Genomic DNA, 7,772 nt, shown 5'->3' on the forward strand with positions numbered 1-7,772 from the left:
TTATCCAGTTAAGCCCTTCAAAGAATAGTGAAATCAAGGCACTTCTCCTCCTGGAATATTTCCTTCTTATTTTTCTTTGTTGTAAGGTTATATAGAAATGTATGAGTATATGGGCCTTATAAAGGAGAAGGGATAACCTGTGAGGAAGGAAATCAGACAATACATCCAGAACTATGGAAATTAAAAACTTCAACTTGGAGGAGGGTAGGAAGCAACACAGTTTTTCAAAGCTGTTATATTCCATGCAACTGTCCTTTCAAGTAGGAATAGAAATAACCATATACTCAGCTGCAGAACGAATCTGGGGTCTTGACTTTAGAGCTTCTGTTGTCTTTGGAATTGGGTGGGGCATCAAGTGCCTTTTTCAGAATAGGCCAGAGAAGATATGTCTAATCTGGCTTGTAAGGTCTTTGTTAGACCTGTGGCCAGCAGCCCGTAGGGGGAACACCCAGTTCTTCCTAGTCCAGTCATAGGCCTTGGGCCCACTGGAGCATGAAGACAACCAGATTTGCTTGTTTGGGGTCTGCTTGTTGATCACATAGGTTTCTAGATCTCCACCTAGCTTAACTGTTAAAACACCACTCCCAAACGAGACATCATAGTCTTAGAATGAGTAAGGTTTGTCTGCGAGGTCTTCCACAAACTGCTAGGGAGTCTGGTGTCTTCTCTGCCAGTCTTTCATAGGTGGTCTCATCTAGACTGTCAGGGTCGCCCAAAGTTCCCACTGTCCTCAGAGTCATCAAACACTCTGCTTTCTGACATTCACCATCTGGTTGAGGCGGTGGAGGCTCGGAGGAGTGTGGCTGGGTCCCAACTCACAGGCACCAGCGGTGACCCTAGGGCTAGGTGTTCCCTCCTCACCCCCGGGGCCCCAGCGAGGGTCAGGGCTGAGCCCAGGAGGTGCCGTGTGGGGCATTGTGCGCCTACACCACCCTCCGGCTCCAGGGAGTGCACAGAGTTCTGTAATACATACTGAATGTAAGAAAACAACTCTGTGTGGCCTACCCACACATGTGGCAGCAGGTACTTTATTTTGGCCTGACCAACAATATTTCCTGGTTTCCTTTTCATTATAGAAACTTTTTGGCTCTTTATGTGCTAGTGGGCTTAGGCACAGGGATGAAATTGTCGCTCTAGGCAGTCATAGCCATTTAGTTCGCCCATATGAGTGAAGGGTCCTCAGAAAGCTTTTCACCTACTTAGGGCCACTAGGATGTCAGGAGAAGTCTGTTGGTGACTTCTAGGGAAGTTTTTCTTCCCTGAGAGGAAAGAGACACAAGAATATATGTCATTCTCTGGATTCGTTACCCAACCACATTCCTGGTCTGGGTGCTGTTGTCTTAAGACTCGGTGACTGAGTCTGTGGCAGTAATGTGGGGTCCGTGAGGTAGTCGGTCTACAGATAGACACCTGCGTGCTGAGGATGGTGGTGCTGACACATGGAAAGTTTTTGGGTCCTTAACGCTATCACTCAATCTGGAATCAACCCTGGGATTTCTGTCTCCAGAGGTCTTGTCAGATAAGCATGTTGTATTCTTATGGGTTAAGCTATTATCAGGGAGGTATCTGTTAACCTAATTAATATAAGAGGCATAGATTCCATACCAGGCTGTCAGTGTCCATGTCATGGTCATATCCTTCTGGATGGGCAAATTCTGCAGACAGCTTCCAGAATCAATCCCCACCGTATCACAGATGCTGCCCTATATTTTTCAAGAGGAAGAAAAAGTTGTCTAGATAGGCCTTGCTGTTGTCCACCTAAGGAAACCTCTCTTCCTCTCTCTTACCTCTTTGTGCTGTAGCAAATCATTCCTCAGAGATGTGTATGGAAAACAGTTAACGTAAGTTTATAAAAAAAACTACAAATAGCTATCTTTTGTGACTTTAATCTTACTCCCTACTATAGCAACCAAGAATCGATTGGCTTTTCTAAATCCTGTGTAAAGCCTTACCCATTCCAGGATACCAGGATTTTCATGGAGGCCTGGAGCAAGCAATAGGAGCCCTTTCCCTCTCTCAGGGCTTGGCAGAGAGCAAGCTCATCACAGTGAATCAAGCTCTCTGCATCCTGCTGTCTTCCAAGTATCCGTTTATCAGGTCATTGGATGATGACAGACTGAGCATTGGTGTCACTATTAAGAAGCATGGGTTCTAGTCATATCTTTGCTACCAGGAAGATCTGCCATCCAAGACACCTTATGCAAGCCCCTGGGAGATTTCAGTTTTATAGTCTGTAAAATGAGGATTTTGGATGAGAGAATTTAGAGTTCTAAAATTGCATACTCAGAATCCAAAGAGACTTCATCTCAGGAAATGAGGTTTCATAGCACCAGCCAGACTCCATCTATTATCAGTGGTTGCTGGAAAGTTGTGTTGAGAAGTGCGGTAGACTGTATAGATATCCATGACATCTGTCTCTCCATAGATACCACAGATATCCAGGACCTAATCCCCGGAATCTGTGAATGTTATTTTATATGACAAAAGGGACTTCTCATATGTGATTAAGTTAAAAACTCTCAGATGAGATTATCCTGAATTACCTGGGGGGGCACTAACTGAGATCTATTCTTATAAGAGACCTGCAGATTTGGCTACAGAAGAGATGAAGAGACAGGTATGTATGCGACTGCACTTCTGGCTTCCCAGGTGGAGGAGGGGGTCCTAAGCCAAGGAATACAGGGAATGCAGTTCTAGAAGCTTGAAGAATAAGGAAACAGATTTACTTCAGAAGCTTTGGAGGGGATACAGCCCTGCCAACAGTTTGATTTTTGACATCTAACTGGAACTATAAAAGGATAAATTTGTATTGCTTTAAGCCACTGAGTTTGTGGTAGTTGGTTATAGCATCCTAACTAAATAACTCAAGAAGGATGATAAAGTGTCATTGACCTCAGCAGAGATACAGACTAGGTTATATTAGAGATGGTCCATTCTGAATGGAAGTGAGTGGCAGTGAGTGCTTTCTTGTCTCCCAGTTGCAGTTTCTGGCTTAGAATACTACGGATCTGGATATGTTAAAATAGCTTTGTAATACACTGGTATTTTCTGTTTTTATCTGAATATTGCCCTCTAACAAGGATCCTCCAATGTGCTCTGACAGGTCGCTCTTCAGCTTTCCTCATAAATTATATTTACAGACAATAGCAGACTGGGGGTGCCTGTGTGAATGAATTATTTTCAACATTTATCTTTTTCAATTGGCATTTATTGCTGTGGCTTCTAACCTATGGCATGTATCAAAATAACTTAAGAAGTTTGTAAAAGTGCATGCCTGGATCTCAACCCAATGGACCCAAACAGAATTTCCTTCAGCGTTATTTTTATATTCTTTGAAGACATTATAAAATACACATAAAGGTGAAAACAATCAATTTATTGAATCAGCTGCCATTGACTGATATAATTTGAAATACTCCCCCAATATTGCTATTTTTGCAACAGATTTGACAGCCCCGTGGTTCTCTCTCTGTCATGATACCCATGTTCCTATGGTGGTACGTGGAGGTAAGCCAGGCCAAAAAAAGCTCAGAAATTTTCCTTTAGAGTGCATGAAATAATGCTAAATGTGGGATTTATTACTCATACTAGCATGCTGACTATTTCAGGAAATTGCCAGTCTGTCTTAGGCTGGATGGCATCTCATCAAATTTGATGTCATCTGTTTGCTGACTGGAGAGACAGAAAATATTGCTGTTCTATCCTACTTTATACAAACATGAAATTGAACCGTCTGAAATTACTGTTTTTTCTAGGTCAAAAATACTGGAATGCTGGCAATTCCATATGGTTTAACCTGCTAAATGAATTTATTAGTAAATAAACTAAAATCAAACAAGCTAAATTATTCCAACAGTTTTTTTAAAAGTGAAATTTACTAAGTAGGTAAATACTAGTATAACTTCCAGGTTATTGAAAGTAACCTGAGAGATGAAAGATAAATTGTTATTTAAAATTCTGGGTATTACTGTCTTTGTTGATTTTCTTCAACCTTCCTCAGACATGAATTTGTTTCATTGTCTTCAGTGATTTTTGTACATATTCATCGAATGTGTGACTGTTACTATTGTATATAAATGAAAAGTAACCACAAATCATGAATTATGTGTGTGTACTTAAAATCCTGTACTATAATATGCACTGTAAATGAGTTTATTACATGTATTATTAAGGTTGGGCTAGGTGTAGCCCATTGGAATTAGAGTAAGAAGTCTTGAGTTGGAGTCCACATGTGCGACTTGTTTTCATTTCCCCATCTGCAAAATGGGGAATATTTACCAGGTAGAATTACTGTGAGGCTCAAATTCGATAATGTGTATGCAGGTAATTGTAAATCATAAAGCACTGTAAGATATTATGGTGTATATGAAATAAGTACGTGCTGAAGATTTGCCATCTATGTGTCAACAGAGTAAGCTGTTTCTAGGATGCTAACCAGATGCACTTCGTAAGTTGACAAACAGAACTTGTTTGTGCATTGATTAAAAAAAAGTTTACTATCTCCTATGGAATAGATAGCTAACAAGTGTGAGAGATTTATGTGAAAAAACAAAACTCCATTAATTAAATAAATAAGGTAAAAATAATTAACCTAACGATCACATTTCAAAAAGAATACCTGTTTTTTAACTCAAAAGATTTTTATTATTATTATTATTATTTTTAAGATTATTTATTTGGCAGAGAGAGAGAGCACAAGCAGGGGGACGGGCAGGCAGAAGGGGAAGCAGGTGCCCTGCTGAGCAAGGACCCCGATGTGGGACTCGATCCCAGGACCCTAGGATCATGATCTGAGGCAAAGGCAGATGCTTAACTGACTGAGCCACCCAGCCATCCCGATTTTTATTATTTTTTTTTAAATTTATTTTACATAATCCCTACACCCAAGATGGTACTCAAAACCCAACCCCAAGATCAAGAGTCACATGTTCCCCTGACTGAGCCAGCCAGGCACCCCTCAAAAGATTATTTAAATTTTCACTTTTTAATTTAACCCAAACTTCTTTGTGTTGGGAAGTATAACATTAATTTCTTTTAAGCATTCTTATAAGAATGTTTTGTTGCCATTGTTTGTAAATGAGCTAATGAAATTAGCTGATGATGACAGGAGGTAACACCCATACTGACGTTATGGCTTCCCTGTCAAGGATCTCACGAACAATACCTCTCCACTGCATAAGTATTATTACTTTATTTTAATTATATTATACTTCAAGAGCATTTTAATGTTGTTACATATTATTTCTTGTGTGTAATTAGTGAAATAGAAAGTGATAAAATTTCTTATTTTTACTTTATTTACTTCTGTATTATTTTATTTACCGGCAGTTCTCCTTTAAGAGAGGAACAGATAAGTGAATGGATCTTCTCAATACATGTGGTCATTGTCTGGAAATAGAACCACTCAGAGAAATCTGAGAATGCTTTGAGAATACCAGGACTGTGGGAGGACTGTTACAGAGTCTTGGAGAATTTACCCATGGAAGGGCAAATGTGGTGGGTCTGTGACTGGTGGAATGACAGATAAGAGGATGACGGAAAGATGTGCAAGGAAGCAGCATGGCCAAGGGCACAGAGGTGTGAAATACCACAGGTGTGGAATTAGAATGATAGCCAGTTAGTATGCCTGGAATATAAAACTCAAGGAGGAGGAGGGCAAAGGTGCTTTCTGATAAGGGATGAGCCTATGGCTGGTTAATCAGGTCATCGGGGTCCTGCCGGTAGCTTGTTCATTACATGCCTGTTTTCTAATTTGATCAACTTCAGTGGCAACTGTCATCAGACAAGGCAGGTGTTTTCTGGAGAGGCTCTGTCGCACACCCTCAAAGGATTTCCCCTTCTTTCCAAAGCACCTGCTACCGCCACACAACTGGCTGATAAATACACCGATAACATTATTTTTCTGTTCAGAACTACCAGAAAAGCTGAAGTCCCACTCAAGAAGGCATAAGCTTTGCCCAGGCATCACTTGGGAAAAAGTGTTGCTTAGCTGAGCCATTCAAACTGGGCACAGTATCAAATCCATAAAAAGTACTCCATAAATAGTAGGAGTTGCTGTGGTTATGTGTATTTTGATCATTGAATTCTCCTTCCCCTAAACCTAGACTTTGCCACTTACACGAAATTCCTCTCACTTTGATCTAATTCATAGGTGCTGGCTTATATGTTGGGCATACTGATAAAGATACAGGAGTAGTATTAAATGTGCTAGGATGTGCCAAGACCTGGTTCTAAGGACTAGGGTATATTACAAACTTATTAAAACAAAAGAGATGTATCTAACTTCAGGCCAGAATAAGAGCTAACACATTTATCAGTATCTCTCATCAAATTTTTTATGGGTTTATAGATCTTTTTAAAGAGTTAAAATTTTAGAAGAAGAAGTTTGAAAAGAAAATCTAAACATATACTTGATATTTCATTACATTTCTTCTAGAGTATCTTTTTTAAAAGATGGCTCTTTGAATATTGCTCAGGTGAATAGGATAATGGTAAAATACATATGTAAGATAACAGACTAATAATTCAGTAAACACTTTGGCACTTAGCATCCAGTTTATGAAATAAAACTTTGCCATTACCTTTAAAACTTCAGTGAGTTCCTGAATTTTGTGTATAATATTTTCCTTTTGTAAAAATTTTATCATGTGTTGATCTTTAAACCTAAAATATCTAACCATACCCACTCATTAGCAAAGCCAGCTCTGTCAAAGTTCAAGTGTTTATTCATGTATGGGAAAGTGGGATGGGTGGTCTTGACCCTCTGTTGTATGCCATTGGTCTGTTTGTCTTTTCCTATCCTATTTTCACAGTTTTAGTTATCATAGCCTTAGAAGTTTTATATAAATTCTTGATAATTTAATATTTTTAATTTACTTTCTGGTTCTTTTCCTCTGCGTCCTGGTAAAATGTCTCAATTTTGCCTTTCATTTTATTGAATCCATTTTCTAAAGGTCAGTTCTGTTTTATTTAGCATCCAATACATATTTTAATTCACTATTGAAATTTTAGTTTTCTTGCTTTTTTTTTTTTTTTTTTGGTCTCATCTTGCACACAAATACCTACTAAGAAAAATAGAGTGGTTTTGGGGCACCTGGGTGGCTCAGTGGGTAAAGGTTCTGCCTTCGGCTCGGGTCATGATCCCAGGATCCTGGTACTGATCCCCGCATCAGGCTCTCTGCTCAGCAGGGAGCCTGCTTCCTCCTCTCTCTCTGCCTGCCTCTCTGCCTGCCTGTGATCTCTGTCTGTCAAATAAATAAATAAAACCTTAAAAATAAAATAGAGTGGTTTTAATGCAAAGAATATAGAGACATCATTCCTCCCAACTCACACATAGATGTATAGTATTTAGAATACCCTGGCAAACATCTGCTGAGATTAGGTTCTGATTCTAGTAATAAATCTTTATTAGGGTTCTGTACTCCTAATAAGGAATCTTTAGTGTTATATATCAAATAGACTGTAATACAAATCACCCCAAAATTTAGTGGCTTAAAACAGCATTTATTACGCTTGCTATTTTGCAGGTCAGAAATTTTAGCTGGGCTCAAGGTGAGTAATCTTGCCTGGCTGAGCTCTGTCATTAGGTTTCAGCCAGCGCCAGGTCAGCGGGGGGGCTGGCTGGCCTTGCACAGGCTCATGGGGGACAACTCATCTCCGCACACTTGGTCTCTTACCACCCTCCGGCTTGCTTGGGCTTGTTCACATGGCAGCAACCCGTTTCCAGGAGACAACAGAACCGTGTAAGCACTCTTGAGTCTTCGTCTTGGAAC

General features: G+C 39.8%; 1 pseudogene; it reads right to left on the reverse strand.

Annotated features, from left to right (window-relative positions):
- Positions 1 to 351: 351 nt before the first annotated feature.
- On the reverse strand, positions 352 to 916 carry LOC116857133 (annotated as a pseudogene).
- Between the last annotated feature and the right edge of the window lie 6,856 nt (positions 917 to 7,772).

The sequence above is a fragment of the Lontra canadensis genome, unplaced genomic scaffold, assembly GCF_010015895.1.
Source record: "Lontra canadensis isolate GAN:19392208 unplaced genomic scaffold, GSC_riverotter_1.0 scaffold118, whole genome shotgun sequence".
Classification (NCBI taxonomy): Eukaryota; Metazoa; Chordata; class Mammalia; order Carnivora; family Mustelidae; genus Lontra; species Lontra canadensis.